This window comes from Marmota marmota, unplaced genomic scaffold (assembly GCF_001458135.2).
Source record: "Marmota marmota marmota unplaced genomic scaffold, marMar, whole genome shotgun sequence".
NCBI classification, from domain to species: domain Eukaryota; kingdom Metazoa; phylum Chordata; class Mammalia; order Rodentia; family Sciuridae; genus Marmota; species Marmota marmota.
Genome location: NW_026000294.1, coordinates 785134 through 807589, shown reverse-complemented (window position 1 = coordinate 807589; position 22456 = coordinate 785134). Strand labels below are relative to the sequence as shown.

The following is a 22456-nucleotide window of genomic DNA, read 5'->3' as shown; positions in this document are numbered from 1 at the left end:
TTTTTTTTTTTTTTTTTTTTTGGTACTGGGGGTCAAACCCAGGAACAATCTACCAATGAGCTACATCCCCTGCCCTGTTTATTTTTTTATTTTGAAACAGGATCTCGCTAAATTTCCCAGGCCAACCTTGAACTTTCAATCCTTCTGCCTCAGCCTCCCAAGTTGCTGGAATTGCAGGTGTGCATCACTGCATCTATCCTCCTTGACCTTCTTGATATTTTGTCCTACAGATTTCTAGCCACACTAACCTCCTGGCCAGTCTTTAAGTTTGCCATGTGCATTGTACTTGCCCACTGCCTGGAATGCCTCCCCTAGTGTATCAGACAGGATTCTGGGAGGGAGTGAACATTGCAATTGGGAAAGGGCTGCTGTATAGAAAGAACTTCCCCCACAGGAGTTGTGGTCTTTGGCATAAGGATGCAACTAATCTATGATGACCCTGAACACAAGGAGCCGATGAAGAAATGCCCTAATCATGCTTTTATTTTCTTTCTCATCTCCTTTTAGGTGCCTCGCATTGGTCAAACCTAACCCACAACAGGAGGGCAAGGGAATCTGTTGATGCAGCCCGCACAGGTCAGCCTACCAGGGCACAAATTTGGGTGGAGAAGGGTAGAAAAATCTGGAGGGGCAAATGAAAAATGTCTAAAACAAAAGGATATCTTCATAGCTGGTTCCTTCACTTCTTTCAGATTTCACTGAAATATTACTTTCTAAGTCAGGCCTTCCGTGGCCACCATTTCTAAAATTCCAGTCCTCAACCCCCAATACCACATTTCCTCCTTCCAAGCTGTTTTTCTTCATAGCAGTTAATACTACCTTACAGATAATTGATTTGTTTTTCTTACCTGTCACCTGCTAGAACTGAAACTCCATGAGGGCAAAGATTTTGTTCTGTTCACTACTGTTGCCAATTCCTAGAACAAAACCTGACACATATGGGTGTTCAATAAATGGTGAATGAATAAATAATTGGAAGGATGCACTCTCTGGGGCCACCCCAAAATGAATCTACTCTCAGCCAATCACAGCTGAGTATAGGTGTCCAGTTCTTATTCATGCCTGCTATTCTCAGTTTCCTCCAAACAGGCTCAATGCCACCATGTTTGCAAGCCTGAGGGTGCGGAAGCCTTTGCTGCCCAAGTATTGAAATTTGCATGACAGTTTATCAAATCAAGCCTTACAGCACCTGATGTTCCATTAGTTGGCACACACTGAGCTTTGTGTATTATTTAAGTTGTTAGCAGCAGCAGTGGGCAGATTCACAGTCATGGGGGCCTTGGCCCTTGCAAGTGGTACTTCTGTACCTCAAAGATAACCCTGCATATGAGTGGGCTTCTTTCCAAATTAGGAGGCTCAGGAGCCATTTCCTTCAGGTTAATGGCAGGGGAACTGAGACCTGGGTCCCCTGGCCACAGTATTGGTAAGAGAGGGATAGATCAAATACAGATAAACAAAACAGATTCAAAGTCATAGAACACTGTAGTCATGTCCAAGATATTATTTTTATGATACAAGTGACATATAAATATATTCTCCTTGTGAAAAAAATCAAAGAATCCAGCTACCATTAAAATCCTTTCCCTGGCCAGGCCCAGTGGCACATTCCTATGATCCCAGCAAATTGGGAGGCTAAGGCAGAAGGATTGAAAGTTTGAGGCCAGCCTCAGCAACTTAGTTGAGGTACTAAGCAACTTAACAAGACCCTGTCTCAAAATTTAAAAACTTAAAAAAGCTGTGACATAGCTCAGTGGAAAAGCACCCTGGGTGTTCAATCTCTGATACCAAAAAAAAAAAACAAAAAACTTCCCTGCCCTATTTTTCTCCCCAGAAGTAACTGCTGATTTCAGTGTAGATTGCCTACCCTCTTCCAACTTTTTTTCTGTGTATACATAGGTTGGTCTTATGTGACTACTTAAAAACAAATGGTATTGCACTAAATTACGTTCAACTTGCTTTTTCACTTAACAATATGTCTTGAGGACCTTCACATGTTAGGACATGTGGATCTAAGTCATTTTTTCCAGAGTAATTAAACATTTTATTTTGCAATCATTATAGATTCACATGCTGTTTAAGACATAATACAGAGAGGGACTTGGAATGTAGCTCAGTGGTAGAGCATTTGTCTAGAATGCATGAGGCCCTGAGATTGATCCTCAGCCCCTTAAAGGAGAAACAATATATCTTCATGTGTGCCTTTTACCCAGTTTTTCTCAATGGTAACCTCTTGCAAAATTATAGTATAGTATACAAGCAAGATGATGACCCTATCACAGTCAAGATCTGGAACATTTCCATTTATTACAGAATCCCTCAAGTTGCTCTTTCATAGCCACTCCCACTCAACCTCCTACTTAACTCCTAACAACTACTAATCTGATCTCTATTTCTAAAATTAGATCATTTCAACAAGGTTATGTATGGAACCATTAGGGATATTTCAGTCAGCTTAATTATCTGGAGATTCATCCATGTTGTTATGCATGTCAATACTCTGCTCCATTTGTTTGTTTGTTTGTTTAATATTCTGTTCCACTGTATTTCTGAGTAGTTTTTCCTGCCATGGATATATATCACAGATAGTTTATCCATTTACTCATTGAAGGGCATCTGTATTGTTTCCTATTTTTAGCTGTTACAAATAAAGCTGCTATGAACATTCACCTAATGGATTTTTATGTGGACATAAATTTTCATTTCTTTGGGATAAATGCCCAAGAGTACAATTGTTGGGTCATATGGTACTTGCATGCTTAGTTTTCAAAGAAACCACCAAACTGTTTTCCAGAATGGCTGTACCATTTTATAATCCCACCAGCAATATATGTGGGATCTAATTTCTCAACATCCTCATCAGCATTCAGTGCTGTCAATTTAAAAAAAAATATTAGCCTTTCTGATAGATGTGTAGTGATACCTTATTGTGATTTTAGTTGTGTTTCCTTAATGGTTAGTGATGTTGATCATCTTTTCATGGACTTTTTTGCCATCCATACAGCCTTCAGTGAATGTCTGTCTTTAGCCCATTTTCTAGTTAGGTTGTTTGAATTTTTAACTGTTGAGTTTTATAATTCTTTATACATTCTGAATTCTTTGTCAGACATGATTTGCATGTTTCTAGCTTTTTTAAAATCCTCTTTACAGGGTTTTTCACAGAGGAAAAAGTTTTTAACTTTGATGAAATCCCATTTGTCAGCTTTCCTTTTATAAATGGGTTTTTGACTGTCAGGTATAATGTCTGTTGTATGCCTAGCTCTAGACTTCAGATTGAAGAAGTTCCCTTATTTTTTTATTTCTCAGAGGTATTACGTTTTGTTTAACTTTAATTTTTATTAGAGCTTTATAGTACACATAGTATTTAGGTTTATCCTGACAAACTCATACAAGTATGGAAATGGATTTCAATTCATGATCCCCCACTTTTCCCTCCCCATTTTCCTACTGTCTGCCCTCCCCTCTCCCATTTTCCTTCTACTCTACTAGACTTTCTTTGCTTGTCTATTAACTTATGTTTGATTGGTTCTTTATCTTATCCTATCCGTCCCCCCTCCTTTCCTTTATTTTATACCAGCTTCTGCATATGAGAACAAAACATTTGACATTTGAGTTTCTGACTTTGGCTTATTTCACTTATTCTTCATTTATTCAATTATTCTTCATTTCCATCCATTTACTGACAAATACCATAATTTCATTTTTTATGGCAGAGTAGAACTCCCTACTATCTATCTACCGATCCATCTATCTGTGCATACACACACACACACACATACACACATGCGTGCACACACACACATTTCTTAATTCATTCATCTATTGATGGGCATCTGCATTGATTTCACAATTTAGCTACTTTGAATTGTGCTGCTATAAACATTGAAAGGACTGTGTCACTATTAGTATGCTGATTTTAGATCTTTGGGGAAAATACCAAAGAGTGGAATAGCTAGGTTATATGGAGGTTCCATCCCTAGTTTTTTATTTGTTCTAATTAGTTATACATGACATTAGAATGCATTCTGACACATCATACATAAATGGAGTATAACTTCTCATTCTTCTGGTTGTACATGATGTAGGATTATGATGTACATGATGTAGCCTTCAGTGAAGGTCGTGTAGTCATATATGCACATAGGGTATTAATGTCTGATTCATTCTACTATCCTTCCTACTTCCATACCCCCTCCCCTCCCTCTGCCTTATCCAAAGTACTCTAGTTCCTTAGCCACCCCCCTTATTGTGAATTAGCATCCATGTATTAGAGAAAACATTCTCAGCTTTTGGTTTTTTGAGGAATCTCTATACTGATTTCCAGAGTGGTTGTTGCAGTCCCAACAACAATGTACAAGTGTACCTTTCCCCCACAACCTTGCTAGCATTTATTGTTGTTCATATTCTTAGTCATTGTCATTCTAACTGGAGTGAGATGAAATCTTATTGTAGTTTTGATTTGCATTTCCCTGAATGCTAGAGATGTTGAACATTTTGTTGGCCATGTGAGATCCTTCTTTTGAGAAGTTTCTATTTAGTTTTTGGCCCACTTGTTTATTGGATTGTTTGCTCTTTGGTATTAAGTTTTTTTCTTTGTATTTTCTGGATATTAATCCCCTATCAGAGGAATAGCTGGCCAGGATTTTCTCCCATTCTGTAGGCTCTCAGAATAAGAGATATTTTTTAATTTGTAATAATGATGTTGGCTTTGATCAAATACTTTTCTGCATTAAATTATATGATCATGTGTTGTTTCTTTAGTCTGTTAATAAGATGGATTATATCAATTATATAGAATTAATGTAGAATTATTTAAACACTTGATAAAATTCTCCAGTGAAACTACATGGACCTGGTGACTTCTTTTGGGGGACTTTTTAAATTATGAATTCATTTTTCTTAATAGCTATAGGACTTCAAACTATTTCTTATTAGTTAGATTTGGGGAATTTGCTTTTCAAGCAGTTGATTCATTTCATCAAAGTTGTCAAAGTGTGTAGAGTTGCTTGTAGTATTCTCTATTCTCCATTTGAAGGAGAAGGGTCTATAGGGTTATTCACTTCATCCCTGATATTAGTAATTTGTGTGTGTTACTAGAGTTTTGTCAATATTAATGATCTAATTTAATTTTTCCACATAGAAAGCCAGATTTTTCAACACTACTTATTGCCTATTCCATCCTTTTGCTACTGGCTTATAGATGCCACTTTTTTGTTTATTTAATATCTTTACTTGAGTTGGTTTAAGGACTCTGTTCTCTTTCACTCATTTACTTGTCTACATCTGGTTCAATACCACAGCCTATTAATTACTATAGATTTGATACTTTGTATGATAAGTCATACTTCATTACCATTTTTTTCCAAAAATTTGTTTTAGCCCTTCTCATGTGTATTCTCTTTCAAATGGATTTTAGAATCAGGTAGTCAGGTTCAACACAAAAATTCCTGTGGAGATTTGACTGGAATGGCAATGAGTTTAATTATTAAGGAAAATCAACATCTTTTCTCCTTTCTCCACGCAACATTTTCTCCTTCTCAAACACCGTTGGGGCCTACATGAAAGTTGTCCACAGCTAAAGAACCCACATAACCCAGCCACCTGAAACCTACCCCCACAAGCAAGCACTTTTATGTCTGTATTTGTGAAAGCCTGCACTTCAGATTCCAAAGGTCAATATTTATTGTAAACAAACACAGGTTCTGGATACTCAGTATATGCTCAGTGGTATTCCCAAAGTAGGGACAATGCCTCCGTTTCCTGATCAGAAACAAATAAAAAATGTTAATGAAGTAGATTAGCAGCAGGTGACAACATCAGGAGACAGTGGGGTGGCATTTTTCTATGGAGAGAGCCAAGGATGACAGCAAGTCATGATGTATGGTGGAGAATGGGAAGTATCCAGAATTGGATTGGCCCCTGATGCATGTTGATGTTTATGGGTCTGGGTCCTGAAGAACTGTGAATAATCCAGCTCTGGCAGGGTACACTCATTCATTGCATTCATCTCTATAGAAAAAGATGAGCTGACTTGGTAGCTGAACCTGTTGGACCTGATATTCTTTCTGCATAGACCAAAGCATGAGTTCCAAGGTAGATTTGGTTACTTTTAAATCCACTGTCCATATAACACTTACCAATTCTGTGGAGTTCTTGTCCCAGCCTGGGTGCTGATGCCTGGGTAGGTTACCCTTATCCAACTTCATTCTATCACTATAAGGGCCATGCTGTCTGTCCAGCAGTGTGTATTTTCAGCAGTGCAGTTGACAGTAGATACTCACAGCCAGTTGCACAGATCTTGATGTGTGGCCTCAGGGTGGATCTGCAAGAGCCATTCAACATTCCCACTTGGGTGCTCCAGCAAACCATAAGTCCAGAAAGACATTCAATACTGTGAAGTCAGCCTTGGAGGTTAGCTGGAGCCCAACAATCTTCCCAAGGGGGAAGATGAGATTGGTTTAAGGATTCTTGGACATGTGTGGATATTGTCTGGGCAGGCAACTCTGCCCTCACCTATATGCATTCAGCTGACAGGGTGAACACTGCCCTTAGATATCTGTATTCTCCTCCCACAAGGCCATCGTCTCCCAAGCAGAGATAGGGCCTGAGCTATAGGTACCACTCTATTATATCTTACCATCAAACAAGGTAAACAGAACATTACTTACATAGGAAGCAAACCTGATTTTGGAAAATGCCCAAGGAGAAGCACAAAGTGCTACATGAGTTTTACTAGCTTCACTTTTCCCCTATCATTAAGTCATTCCTGCCTCCGATCTGTGTTCCCTTTTTTGTTCATCTTCCTGATTAATTTAGATTCTACTGTGGTTACAGGGCTTCCTCAGGCTCTGCTCCTCCAATCTGCTTTCCTTGGTGCATCTTCCTATTTCCCAGCTCCCATCACTGTCCTCTGCTCCATAATGTGAAACATTTATAGAATTGAAGCTAATGCCTTCCTGACTTTCTTCTTAAATGCCATTTACAGCTATTCTTCTCCTTTTTGTTTATTTTTTAGTTGTAGTTGGACACAGTACCTCTATTTCATTTATTTGTTTTTATGTGATGCTGAGGATTGAACCCAGGGTCTCGCATATGGGAGGTGAATGCTCTACTGCTGAGCCACAACCCCAGCCCCTATTCTTTTCTTTTAAAAATGTTATATATTAGATTGGGTAGAGAGAAGTGATGGGAGGGGAGGGGAGGGGAAGGCGTGAAAGGAAGGACAGCAGGATAAAATAGACATTATTATTGCTGTGTGTATATACGTGACTGCATGACCAATGTGATTCTGCAACCTGTACACTCAGAAAAATGAGAAATCATATCCCATATGATTCAAATGTATGATATGTCAAGATCATTGAACTGTCATGTGTAACTAATTAAAACAAATAAAAATTATTAAAAAATATTATATATTGTGGAGTGTGGTGGTGCACGCCTGTAATCCCAGTAGCTTGGGAGGCTGAGACAGGAGTGTTGCGAGTTCAAAGCCAATGAACAAAGCAATGGCGAGGCAATAAGCAATTCAGTGAGACCCTGTGTCTAAATAAAATAGGGCTAGGGATGTGGCTCAGTGGTCAAGTGCCCTTGATCAATCCCCAGTATGTATGTATGTGTGTGTGTGTATGTGTATGTATGTATGTGTGTATATATATATTTGGGGCTTGGATTGTAGCCCAGTGGTGGATTGCTTGCCTAGCATGTGTGCGGCACTGTGTTCAATCCTAAGCACCACATAATAAAATAAAATAAAGGTATTATGTCCATCTGCAGCTAAAATATTTTAAATGTTAAATATTTATTATAATGTTTGACTAAAAGGTCCTCAATGATGTGGTTTCATCTGCCCTTCGTGTGTGTGTGTGTGTGTGTGTGTGTGTGTACGCGCGCATTGGCAAGGATTCAGAAGACAATGCAACTTGATGCTGTGGAAAGTTCACCTTGGACTTTGGAGTCACAGGTGACTTGATCCTGACCCTTGCCGCACCTTTTTCTTGCCCTCAGATTTCCCCTCTGTTAGGTGGAGTAATAAAACCATGCCTATTCCAGGTTAATGTGACAGTGGAGGTGAGCTGGGTTTCTAACACCGGAAGTTCGCAGGATGCCAAGGTTCTGATAGGGGCAGAGCACGGGTTGACGGAGTAGGTGCTACTGCACTCACGGCTATCCATCCGTAGGGGTCAGTCCCTCCCCCCATCCGCTCCCCGCCCCACCGCCTTCCAGGCTGCTTTTCGTGTGTAGAGCAGTTCTGCGCGTATTGGCGCGTCACCAGGCGTGTGCTTGGAGGCGGTGAGCCAACGGGGGTGGACGGTTCAGGCGCAGCCGGCGCGATGAGTCACCATCCCTCAGCACCTCCGGAACAGGAGGCAGCTTGGAAACAGCTCGGCCCCCGCCCGCTATCCTCCCACGCCCACAGCACACAGTGAAAACGCCATCCCAATGTAAGGCAGCAGAGGGCGCTGGAGTGCAACTGTGGGGTGCCAGGCGGGCTGCTCCAGCTGACAAAGGCCAGAGCTGTGTCTGGTTCAGAGGGACAGACAGATGGGGTGGGGGTTGGGGTAGGGAGCATGTATTAGTAATCCCACTGGTTGCTTTGTTTTAACACAAAAATGAAAATGTACTTCCTTGCTCATAGTGATAAGGCCATTAGGGTCTCTACTAGAGAGTGTTTGTTCTTTCTTGCCCCTAGATTTTGAGCAAGGATGCCTGAAGTTTGAGGCCTCTCCACTCTCCCCAGAAGGTCCTCACCCTATCAGGGAGGGTCACCCCTTTCCAAAATGCATCTTCCCAGAAAACCCAGCTCTTGATTATCTCCCCTCTGACCTCTCACCTCAGGTGATGGAGGTGACAAAGATTTGAGATGACTTTAATGCAGGCAGGAGAAAGGGCTCTACCTGTGGGGAGACCAAATTCTCAGTGCCATCTCTGTCTTGAGATTTCTGTGTGAACTTGCTCATTTCATTATTAATTCATTCAGAAAACATCCACTGTGCCCATTCATCATGGTGGAGGGAAGGAAGGAAGCTAAACCTGTGAACAATTACCCTGGCCATAAAACAGCTTATTCCTGACACAGGACTGCACACCTAGGTGATCCATAAATATTTGATGAATGAATAGATGCAGTGATTTCACCACCATATACCAAGGCAGAGATTTTTAGTAACCAACACATTCTGAGGGCCTGGAACAGTGCCTGACACATAGTAGGTGATCAGTAATTTGTTGAATGATGATGGAGAAATGCACTGAGTGTTTTGAGGGCACAGAGTAGAGCATCTAACTTACAATATTATATGATGAAACCGACATTAGCTGGGCAGACCAGGGCCAGATAAAGGGTGATACAGGCAAGGGGTACAATATGGATAAAAGCTCACAGTACTCCATTGGCATCCATTGTACTCACTGAGGTCTCAGTTCCCTTCTATGAGAAGGAAAGGGTAGGGTTGGCTCTGTAATATCTCAGATTATTATAGTTCTAAAATTTTATCCTTCCAGGAATGCACCCTGTTACCAAGGCTAAGGCCTGACCAATGTTGGGTAGCTTTACAGTCCAAGAGACTCAGGATGGATCATCTCTTGTTTGACTCAGCTAATCTTCAGAATGAAAGTTTGGTCATCTTGGGTACCTATTCTGTATCCCCTTGCTCATCCTTTCATCTTAGAAGTTTCCCTCAGCCATGTGTGGTAGCACACACCTATAATCCCAGTGGTTTGGAAGGCAGAGACAGGAGGATCACGAGTTCAAAGGCAGCCTCAGCAATGACGAGGCGCTAAACAACTCAATGAGACCCTGTCTCTAAATAAAATACAAAATAGGACTGGAGATGTGGCTCAGTGGTTGAGTGCCCCTGAGTTCAATCCTCAATACCCCCCCAAAAAAAAATCTCCCTCAAATCCCCATAGAATAAATGAAAAGTCATCAATTGTGTTTGGCCATGATTTTTGTACTAATTTGTGTTTCAAAATGGACTTTGTTATTTACAGATCTCTTTATTTAGTTTTGCAGTGTTGGGTCAGATTGAGCCCAGGAGTGCTCTACCACTGTGCTACATCCTCAGCCCTTTTAATTTCTTTTTCTTTTATTTTTTATATCTTTATTTTATTTATTCATTTTTATGTGGTGCTGAGGATCAAACTCAGGGCCTTGCACATGCTAGACAAGCACTCTACCACTGAGCCACAACCCCAGCACCCCCCTTTTATTTCTTATTTGGAGACAAGAGATCACTAGGTTTCCCAGGCTGGCCTGGAACTTGTGATACTCCTGCCTTAGCCTCCTGAGTAGTTGGGATTGCAGGCATGTACCACTGCACCCAGCTAATATTTACAGATTTTTATAGAAATTCAGTTTAATTGTGGGGAAAAAAACAGAAAAAATATAAAGAAGAAAATAAAAACCATTCATAATCTTACTACCTGATATAGTTCCAGATTTTGTCATGCCTGCATTAAAATGCATATACACTTGAGTTCATACAGCAGCACTAGCCCAAATTACTGTCATATCCCCAAGGAAACCATGAACCGGGCACAGTGCTCTCTCACCCTCTATTAATTGTGTCTCTGATAGCAAGAGGTGCTAAATGTCAGGGCTCTGGACTCAAACCACTATGTGGCCTCCTTGCCTTGCCTGAAGTTGACTAGAATTGGTTAGGTTATGTGTTGGCCAATAGGCTTCATTTGGTCCAGAGCAGAGGCAGTGCTAAGTAACTTTCTGGAGGGAGGGTCAAAGGAAGAAGTATTTTGGAACTAACTGCCCCACCTGTTTGAGAAGGGGTCCCCAATATGAGCCCCATAACCATAATTGATTCTGTTTCCCTTGGTGTGTCTCCCCCCCCCCTTGCATGCTAGGGATGGAACCCAGGATTTCCTGCACTCAATCCCTGAGCTACACTCTCAGCCCTCCCTTGGCCTATTTAAAGCTCCAGCCCCAGCACAATGACCCTTTTTGTCTCCTTGTTCCTTGTTATTCAATATGTGACCCATGGACCAGTGTCATAAACAATAAGGTCTCTATATGATGGTTTGCATGCATGTTGAAGATTGAGAAGCAAAGTGCAGATTCTGTTTTAGAAAGTCTGGAGGGGAATCTGAAATTTTTCATTTTCGTGTGTGTGTGTGTGTGTGTGTGTGTGCGCCCGCGCGCATGCTTGAGATATGATCTTCGTATGTTGCCCAGAATGGCCTTGAACTCATGAGCTCAAGTAGTCCTCCGGCTTCAGGCTCCCAGATAGCTGGAACTTGCTCATCAACATATCTGGCTAAAGTTTTTTTTTTTTTTTTTTTTTTCTAACAAGCTTCAAAGTCATGGTGATACAATTAGTCCCCAGAACACACTGATTAGCAAAGATCTAGATGTTTTTGCTCTTGTCTTCCCTGAAGGTGAAGGGACAGGGGAGACCACCAGTGTTCTCTAAAGGTTAGAGTGTGTAGACACACACACAGTTGAATGCTATGTCTTGGGTGTTCAGTGAAAGTTTGGTGAGTGAATACATATAACTGAGGAGAGAAAGACTTAAAGCTACACTTCTACCCCTCCAATGACTTGCTCATGGCAGTGGTGATATTGCTAGCTCCTCAGTCTCCAAATGGAATTGGTTTCTTAGACATTTTTGCCCTGGTTTTGCCTTTTCTTTCTCAGAGCTCATATTCTCTCATGTTTCTCATCTAGGTCCTGCCTTCCAATCTCTGGTCCCTTTCCCCTGCCTATCCCCCAATTCCTTTTACCACAATCCAACTTAAAGTCACTGGCTATGTGGGCTCCAGAGGAAAATGGGTGGGCAGAGAAAGAGAATTTCTCTTTAGGGTCGGGTGGGGCATTAAACCTCCCTTACTATGAATCTATACCAGCCAGTGAGGGTGACATTATTCCCTAAAAAAACAAAACTCAAAGGCATTGATAATTTGCCCTAGGTCACACACCAAGGAAGTAATGAGTTGAGGTTTGAATCCAGGCATATCTTGTTTCAAAACCTGGGGTTTTCATTATAGCATCCATTTATCTTACTCATGTTGAAGATGGAACTTAAATGACTTATCTAAGGTATTTCAGGGAGTTGGGATGGAGGTGAAACTGGAAACTCCCTTCTTCTGACACCTCAATTAAACTTTCACTAGGTAACTCCTCTACTCAGAAGCCTTCAGAGACACCTTCTTGCCTATAAAACAGACTAGAAACTTTTGAGCCTGACAATCAAGGCCTTCCATGGACCCCTTGCTTCAGCTCATTTCTTCCTTCTTCCCCAATACTACTTGGCATACCAAGCTGCTAGCCTGGCTCTCTTCTGTCCCACCAATCATGCCTTCCATGAATCCTTTTTTCTCCCTGGCCTCCAGCATGCCTTAGAATTTCTCTACCTCTGTATCTCAGCTGTGTTTTTCTTTCCCTAAACTCAACTGCCTCTCAGAATCTTTCCCATGTTTCAAAAACATAGATTCTGACCCCTTCCTCTGAATCAGTGCTCTCCACTGTCCTGAGCCCTTAGAGCCTTGAACTCTGAGTCTGTCACTTAGCACTACCAGACACTGTTAGTAGCCTGAAGAGCTCTCCCTACAAGTGAGGCCAATAAATATTCTCTAATAAACCTCTGGGGCTGGGCTTGAAAGAATGTTCCCAGGATCTCCACTTCACTGAACTTGCTGTCACTACATTAGTGTTTCTGTCAGTTGGGGCTGCTATAATAAGATACCATAGCCTGGGTGGCTTAAACAACAAATGTTATTTCTCATAGTTCTGGAAGCCAGAAATCCAAGATGAAGATAGATCCCATGTCTGATGAGAGCCTGCTTCCTGGTTTTCAGGTGGCCTCTTATTGTACCTTCGCATGGCAGATTATAGAGGGGAAGCAACTTTCTGGTATCTCTTCATATATGAGTACTAAGCTCATCATTAGCGCTTCACCTTCACAACCTTATCACTTCCCGAAGGCCCCTCCTCCAATATCATTACACTGGAAATCAGGGTTTTGGGGAGATAGGAGGCACAGATATTCCATCCGGAGGGCTTAGCACCTCTAATTCCTAGAAATCATATCTGATTTTCACAACTGCTCCTGCCAGCCCTTTTATAATCTGACTCTTAACTTGATCCTACTTTTTTTATCCTACTTGCTACCTCAGACTGCCTGAAGTCTATGACCTGAGCTTTCATACCTTGCACCCTACTGCTTTTTGCATTCTAGCCTGGGGATAGTACCCTAGGCTACTGCTTGGCCTGAAAAGAAAGTCAAACATGACTGCCTGATTCTGCATTCACATAATTCTATTACTACTTTCTAGATCTTGTCTTCATAAGTAAACTCTTAAGCTCCTGGAGGGCACAGCTGTCCTTGTCTTATTTCTCTCTTTATCCTTTTCAGTATCAGTATTTATTTTATTCATTCATTCATTTATTCCTCAAAGGCCAAATGTCCTTCTTCTGTCTAGCTTGATACTGGGTGCTTAGGCAGCAGAAGAAAGGCAAAGATGGCCCAGTGTATTCTAATACATTCCAACTAACAGGGAAGTCCAAAAACATGAGATTGGCAAATTGGTTTGTGGCCCATGCCAGAAGAAATATTTGTTAAAATCCTTGGTGAATAGGCAGTGCCCGCCTATGCTTAGAATAGATAAGGAGGGAAATCAGGCTGGCAGATGCTGGAGGCCTGCTTTGGGTGCCTTAGGAAGACGTGGTAGAAGGAGATGGTGAATTGTCTGATTTTCCAAAATGAGCACATTGAAAGGGAAGTAGCAATTATGATCCAGATGAAAACAATATTTCCACTTGTTACCTGGAACAATAGGATCTGGGAGTGTAGTTCTGAGAGGTGGGTGATGTAATGGAAATAACACCAAACTAAACTTTTAGCAATCAGATACCATGAACCTTTGACCTAGGGTTTGGTCCCAGTTCTACTCCCACCCACCCACGGTGCTGGGGATGGACCCCAGGACCTTACACATGCTAGGCAAGTGTTCTATCACTGAGCTACATTGCCAGCTCTGAAACTCTACTTCTTGCTCACTATCAGACCTTGACCAGATCCATTCTCTAAACTGTCCTCTCTTCTGTAACATGGCAGGGTGTGAAGTAGGATGATGTGTGAGGAACGTGGACTCAGGAATTGTAGGCTTGTCTTTGAATGTTGGGCATTCTTGGCATGGGACAAGAGTAGAAGCACAGATTAGTATGGTTCTACTAGAAGTCAAGACTTGAATCCAGGAGGCTGGTGAAGAGGTTATGGCAGCAATGCTCATGAGACGGCCCAATACAAGGCAGGGGCTGATGGGCTGGTGATATATTTAGGACAAAATGAAACTGACAGATGGTAAGACTGAAGGAGAAGGAGACAAATATGATGAAGATTTCTCTCCACCCCAGGAGGCCTGAGTGAGAGGAATTTTGTGCCCCAGACCCAATACTGCCGGGAAACTGCTATGTGGCTTTTGGCAAGTCCTTGCCTCTTTCTGAGTCTCAGTTGCCACATGTGCACAGTTAAGGTATGGCCCTGATGCTCCCAAATACCTTCTAAGACCCATGACAACTGGGACAAATTAGGGTGCACTTTAGGTTTCCAAATTATTCTTTTACTCAATGGAGGAAAAATCCACTCTTAAATGGGAAGCCTGGGTCTACAATAGAGGTTATAACTGTTGGTGACTTGAGGGGGAAGATAGCAATTGAACCACAAATGGGGCTACCAAAAGAGGTCTTGGGGCTCTCCTGAGGTGATGCCCAAGGGTGGGCTGTCCCTGAAAAGAAGCTTGTTTCTAGAACTGGAAAGACCTGGCCTTAGCAGTATTATAAAGGAGATATTTAAAGATCTCAGGTCCCAGTCAAGCATGGTGGTGCATGCCTGTAATCTGATTGACTCAAGAGGCTGAGGCAGGAGGAATGCAAGTTCAAAGCCACCGTCAGCAGCTTAGCAAGACTGTTTCAAAATGAAAAAAAGACAAACATGAAAATCAATGGAATAGAATAGAAGATGCAGAGAGACAAACCCACACAGATACATCTGATCCTTGACAAAGGTGCCAGAAACATGTTGGAGAAAAGATAGACTGTTTAAAAACGGTGCTGGGAAAACTAGATCTCCACATGTAGAAGAATGAAACTAAATCCCCATCTTTAGCCCTGCACAAAAGTCAACTCAAAGTGGATCAAAGACCTAGGAATTAGACCAGAAACATTGCAACTATTAGAAGAAAGCATAGGGTCAACTCTATAACATAGTGGCTCAGGAACTGACTTCCTTAAAGTTCAAGAAATAAAACCAAGAATCAATAAGTGGAATGGCATCAAATTTAAAAGCTTCTGCACAGCAAAGGAAATGATTAAGAGTGTGAAAAGAGAGCCTACAGAATGGGAGAAAATCTTTGCCAGCTATTCCTTCAACAGAGATTAATATCCAGAATATATAAAGAACTCAAAAAACTTAACACCAACAAAACTGACAACCCAATCAATAAAGAGGCCAAAGAAATAAGCAGACATTTCTCAAAAAGAGAAATATAAATGGCAGCAGATGCCAGGTGCAGGATGCATGCCTGTAATCCCAGAAGCTCAGGAAGCTGAGGTAGGAGGATCACGAGTTCAAAGCCAGCCTCAGCAATGGTGAGGCACCAAGAAACTCAGAGAGACCCTGTCTCTAAATAAAATACAAAAGAGGTCTAGGGATGCGGCTTAGTGGTTGAGTCCCCTGAATTCAATCCCTGGCACCCCCACCCAATAAATAAAAAATAAATGGAAACAAATATATGAAAATTTTTCAACATCCCTAGCAATCAGGGAAATGCAAAGCAAAACTACATTGAGATTTCATCTCAGTCCAGTTAGATTGGCAATCATCAATAATATAGATAATAATAAATGTTGGCAAGGATGTGGGGGAAAAGGTACACTCATACATTGTTGGTGGGACTGCAAATTAGTACAACCACATTGGAAAGCAGTATGGAGATTCCTTAAAAGATTAGAAATGGAACCACTGTATGACTCAGCTATCCCACTCCTCAGTATTCATCCAAAAGAACCAAAATCGGCATACTATATTGATACAGGCACATCAATGTTTGTAACAGCACAATTTGCAATAGCCAAGTTATGGAACCAGCCCAGATACCCATCAGGAGATGAATGGATAAAGAAAATGTGATATATATACACACTGGAGTTTTACTCAGCTATGAAGAATAAAATTATGGCATTTGCCAGTAAATGGATGGAAATGGAGAACATCATGCTAAGTGAAATAAGCCAGACTCAAAATGTCTAGGTTAAATGTTTTTTTTTCCACATGTGGAAGCTAGAGAAAAACAAGGGAGGAAAGTGAGGGGACACCATGAAATGGAAGGGAGATTAGTGGAGATGAGGAGGGTTGAGGTGGAGAAGGGACAATGGGAAAGGGAAGAACAGCAGAATGAAATTGACCAAATTAGACTGTGTGCACATGTGAATGTAAATGGTGAATTCCACCTTTATGTATACCTATAAAGTACAAATTCATAAAACAATAAATAGATGGAGGAAATCCAGTAAAGCAGAGGATGGGAAATGGGGGCAGGGAGAAGGGGAGGGAGGAAGGAGGTACTGGAGAATGAAATGGAGCAAGTTATATTCCATGCATATGTGATTATGTCAAAATGAACCACACTATTATATAGAGCTATAGTGAGCTAATAAAAATATTTTTAAACTTTATTTTATTTATTTTTATGTGGTGCTGAGGATCAAACCCAGTGCCTCACACGTGCTAGGTGAGCGCTCTATCACTGAGCCACAACCCCAGCCCCTAATAAAAATATTTTTAAAATAAAAAGGGCTGAGGATGTAGCTCAGTGGTAGAGCACCCCTGGGGGAAGGGGAGGAGGAGAGGGAGAGGGGAGAGAGAGCAGGAAGAAGAGGGAGAGAGAATGAATGAATTTCCTGGATCGTGGTATTGTATTATGTGTGGTATCAGAATCATTTGTTCTGGGGACAGAATGCAGGATCTTGAGCATGCTGAACAAGTGCTTGACCAACTGAGCTACACCCCAGTCCCCTGTCTGACACATTTTTGAGTTCTAGGAGAACTTAGCTGGAGGTAGGTCTTTGCCCTGGGGTTTGGAGAAATGAGCTCTGAGCCCTGACCTATTATAGAAATGAAATTGACCTTAGTGCATAAATACTAAGAGCTAACACCTAATGAGAATCTCTAATGTCATCCACTTATAAACACATTGCCTTTTCTCATTAACTCATTTCATCCTCAGAGCAATCTGTATTTTACAGATAGGAAGAAAAACACAGAGAGGCTAAGTGGAGTGTGCAGATCACACAGCTAATGAGCAAAGGAAAAAGCAGCAAACCTGTCTGCAGAGCAATCAGACAGTGTTGTTAACAGGGTCTGTGACTGTCACCAACAGCAATTTTCAGATCACATTACAGTTGGTGCAGGCACCTCAAAAAACACTTGTGCTCCTCACTATGTACTTCAAAATTATGGTAGTCATTAGGCCCACTGCTAGATTTTGTTTTATCGAATGGATTAATCAAAAAATACATATGAATGGGGGTAAGAAAGATGGTAGGATGAGATGGACATCATTTCCTTAGGTACACATATGAAGACATGAATGATGTGACTCTACTTTGTGTACAACCAGAGAAATGATTAATTGTACTCCATTTGTGTACTACGAATCGAAATGCATTCTGCTGTCATGTATAACAAATTAGAACAAATTAATTAATTTTTTAAAAGTAAATATGACTATATTGTAAATTACATTTCAGTATATGGTAATCAATTTTCTCTGTGATCCTAGATAATTTATTTAATGCAATTAAAAGCAATTTTTCTGAGAAAGGGTTGATAAGCAGCCTGATACTGCCAAGGGAGTCCACAGCAAGCATGTAGACCCAGCACCTCTTTGTGCTGGGCACCTCACCCTGCACTCTTACCTCACCCTCACTACTCCAGGAACTGGAGACAAGAGGAGACCTGGGCTGATCAAGAGGGGAGTCTTGTCTACAGTCACCAGAAAGCCAGTGGCCGAGCTGGGATACATATCCAGATCTGTCTGACTACAGACTCCATTCTGTAACCATTGCAACTATCTTCTCTAGAAGATGAGTGCTAGCTCTTAATTGCAGCTCCCTAAAATAAAAATGGCTCACTTAGCTAGCTGGACACAGTGGCACATGCCTGTAATCCCAGCTACTCAGGAGGCTGGGGCAGGAGAATCACAAGTTCCATGCCAGACTGGGGAACTTAGTGAGACTCTCAAAAAAATCTCAAAAAATCAAAAGGGCTGAGGATATAACTCAGTGATAGAGTGCCCCTGGGTCCAATCCCCATTACCAAAAACAAACAACAACAACAACAAAAATACCCACTTAGGACAAAGGACACCTGAATGAACACAAAGTGACACCACTTTTTCAGTCCCAGTGCATCTCCATATCTGGGGTATGGAATGAGGCTCCTTCCAGGTGGGAGGGGAGCATCTAATAACAGTAACAGATTTGATGGTTGGCAGCTAGAGGGAATGTGGCATAATGGTTGCCAGCCAGCTGCATCCCTGAGTTCTTATTCCATCTCTGCCACATACTATTTATGCATGCTTGGACCCATGCTTAATGGCATGATGCCTCAGTTTCCTCAACTATAAAATGAAAATAATAATGATTCCTCCTAAGGAGGTCATGAGGAGTTAGATTGTCCACATAAAGCCTTCAGCACTGTGCCTGGTGCTATGGTGTGAGCCATTGCCATTGTATTCTAAGGGAATAATGCATGGAGTCCAAGGCTTCTGTTGGACCTTTGGGAAGTGCTAACCCTTCCTCATATCTGTTATCTGCATCTCACCTGTCCTGATTCCCTAATGGGATAAAGAACACAAACCCTTAAAGCTGTGGTCCACACCTCTGACTGTGCATTATAATTACCTAGGGAGCTTCAAAAGTGGTAGTGCCCAAGCGTCACCTCAGACTAATAGAATCTGTCTTTGGGGAGGGAATTGAATAGAAATATATCCTCAGTGCTCCTCAGGAGATTCAAATGTGGAAATAGAGCTGAGAACCATGGACTCAAAAGGAAACTGGCCTGTATGGTGCTCTTTGGGGACAATGAGGAAGGAGGGGGAAACTTGGAGATCATGCCCCTTCTCTGCAGACAGGATGAAAAAGAACAGGAGCCTAGGAGTGGAGGGGAGGCTGGCAGCTTTAAGCTTTGAGGGGAGGAGGAGCTGGAGCTTGCAGTAAGAAAGAGCTATAGGGATGCCACCTGGGCCAGAGCCAGGTCTCAAGCCCTGCCAGGGCAGTGGCCTACGTGGTTTTCCTGCAAAAGAAAATTGAGAAATATGAGCGTGAGGGGGAGATGGGGATGTGCTTACAACCTCTTTCCTGCATCCTGAAGTGGCAGATCCAAAGGAGTTGTTAACACCTTGTGAGGAACATGGGAGACAGTCTGTTCTTCCTCCTTCTTGGCATGCAAGCAAAATGGCTCTCTTCTGCCCACTCACATTCTCACACCCCGATTCCTCCTCCACCCAACCTGGCAGAAGTTCCCTCTCTTATCTAGGTAAATATCTGGTGGCAAAGGCACGATAGCACTCTAGGATCCCACACAATTCCCCAAGGGACTGCCTTTTGTTCTAACAGGAGACTGCAACAACCTGGGATCTGGGCAGGGCTGTGATGATTGTCTTTTCAGTGTGTCAAAAAAGAAACTGTGGCCAAGAAGGAGAGGAGGAATGTGGTTTACTCATGGTCACACTGGGAGCTGTGGTAGAGTTGGGACTCCTGGTCTAGTGCTCCCTTCCCACACACCCTGAACCTTCAGCTTTGGTCCCTAATCTGCACTAAGAAAATGGCTCCATTCCCATAATTGTCCTGATGGGTCTCCTAAGCCACCCAGCAGAGATATTATGTCAGCTACTCTGAGGAAACCTCAAATAAGCTTCCAGCTCTGATTCTGAGATATTTTTGTTTTTGCACTTGTATTGCCTTCCCTCAGTCTTTTGCTCTAGGACATCTTTTGACCAGGTGGGAGTTTCCTCACTCCCCACCCCCACAGTGGATACTATGACTTTAAGAGAGGACGAGTCAGAGAGCCGCGGGGATCAGTTTCAAGCAGCCCTCAGAAGGCAAATCTGGATTGAGTTTAGGAAGAAAAAAGAAGGGGTTAGCTTTGGTCCTGCCTCTTTTCCCTTCTCTCTTTTGCTCGTCCCTCCTCTGGCCTTCGTCTGGAAATTCTGTTAACTAAGCTAGAAGATTAGAAGCCCAGAGCTTTCTCTAGCAACCTTGTCCTCTCACCTGGTCCCTCCTCCAGCTCCCGAGCAGACCATCTAGAGGACGGCTGGGCAAGTGGCTGGAATGAGTAGGTACGTAGTCTGACATTTTTAACCTTCACCTTGTCAGGAAGTATCCCACACAGACTTATCTAGTGGGAGATGGGAGGGAGACCCCTAGAACCTCCAAGAGTCTGGGTAACTGAAGCAGGAAGAAGATGGATGGGCTTTGGTGACTCCACCAGAGTCTCTGTGTTCAGACATACACAGGCTCAGAGAGAGGCCTGGCCTGTGCAGCCTGGTGCACAGCCACCTCGTGAGTTGCCAACCAACCCCCAATGGGGGGATTTGGGAGTGTGGTATGTTGAGCTCACTGCTGCTGCTGCTGCTGCTAGAGTAATTGAGACCAGAAGGGTGCTAGGAACCCCATGAGCAAACCTGTTGGCAGCATGTCCAGTTAGCCATCTGTCTGTCTGTCCATGACACCCTGGTAACCTCTCAATTGAGGCAGATGGGATTAGGTCTGCTTGAGCTGCATGCATAGTGGGCCAGAGGCCACTTAAGGTCTTCTTACACATGCTTTCAACTTTGTTGGATGACTGCAAACATGGTTCTTAGTTTCAAAGGATCTTGGTTTACATTTCAGAGAAAATGGCATAATGCCACTTATCTGAAAGGGGGTAACACAAAGGAAGAGGTAGCATGGGAAAACTGGGTTATTAACAGAGATTTGAGGAGAGCTTGGGGTTTCTTTGAGCTAGAGGGTGTTCTCCCCATATTTTAGGATTCATTCATGCACTTATTTTTGTACTTATTCAACGAACATCTGTTATATGACTACTGGTACCCATCAATGTTGGGAGAAATGGGATAGGTGGCAACTCAATATGACAGCTGATCTTCCACTTGACCTCCTTCTCCAGATTGCTACTTCTCCCTATCCTCCACCCCTAAGCCTGTTTGAGAAAGGAAGAAGCACTAGCTTCTAGTGTAGCAAGGTGACCTGATAAGGGCATGATAGGTGCTGGTATTATTGGCACCAGAGTGGGTACATCTCACCTGACAACAGTCTCTTTTGAAAAGGATCTGGGCCTGGATTATTTCAGCCACTGGAAAATACTTTGAAAGCCAGGAACCTGCATAGATTAACAAGTTCAGCCTGTATCTTCTCAGATAGAAGGGGCATATCTAGACTTCTCTGGACATTGGGAGTAGAACTGAGCCCCTGGTTAGGTCTTCAGTGTCATATGTGGACCAAGCATTGTTTGGATTAGCCAGGAATGTCTGAGGACTTTGTTCTTAATGACTTTAGTTGTCATTTCTGGGCAGGAGGCATGCTGGAATCTCAGTCAACCAGGCTGTTGAGGATGGGGTGAGGTTGAAAATACTAGCTCTTGGGTGGTCCTTTGGGTATAGAAAGCTTAGGCATGGCATAGACAGACGTGTGTGTGTGTGTGTGTGTGTGTGTGTGTAGAGGGGGCAAGGAGAGAGTAAGTATTCCTGGGGAAAAATCCTGGCGAAAGCAAGGAAAGGAGTCTAACACTATCCAAGTAGGCTTGGGATCCAGTACTAGACTCTTAGAACTGTCAGCTTGCACAAGGGTCTAATGAATACCATGAAAGAGCAGTGAGATCAATACCAGTGCCTGCTCACCTTGGCTCTCACCCTGCTTAGGGCAGAAGGCGGGCAAGGGAGGAGATGGCTGAGCTTCAGGACTTCAGCTGGGAGGGCTGAGCTGTACTGTCAGGGGCTTCAATACCCAACTTAAAAACAAATCCTTGAGAAGTGTGGTGTTGTACACCTGTAATTCCAGCTACAGGAGAGGCAGAGGCAGAAGGCTCACAAGTTTGAGACCAGCCTCAGCAATTTAGCAAGACCCTGTCTCATAACAAAATAAAAATGGCTGTGATGTAGCTCAGTGGTATAGTGCTTTCCTAGCATGTGTAAGATCCTGAGTTCCATCTCTGGTACAAAAAAAAAAAAAAGCCTTCAGCTGAGAATGTAGTTCAGTAGTTGAGCACTTGCCTAGCATGCATGAAGCTCTTGGTTTGGTCCCTAGCGCTGCAAAAACAAAACAAAATAAAAAACACCAAAAAGCAAATCCTCTTACTGTCTACTACTGCATTCTGAGGGTGAAGGTTTGGGCTTGAGCTGTGTTTATCCGAGTGGTTTCTTTTTTTTTTTTTTTTTTTTTTTTTAA

The 22456-nt window shown here is 42.4% G+C and overlaps 1 protein-coding gene across 1 annotated transcript in view; it reads left to right on the top strand.

Annotated features, from left to right (window-relative positions):
* Nucleotides 1-510: 510 nt before the first annotated feature.
* The window catches only part of Nhsl2 (NHS like 2), a 159731-nt gene continuing 137785 nt past the window's right edge, over nucleotides 511-22456 (top strand). The window contains exon 1 of the mRNA XM_048797223.1: nucleotides 511-576. The gene's annotated coding sequence lies outside the window, so the exon portion shown is untranslated. The remainder of the gene's footprint in view (nucleotides 577-22456) is intronic.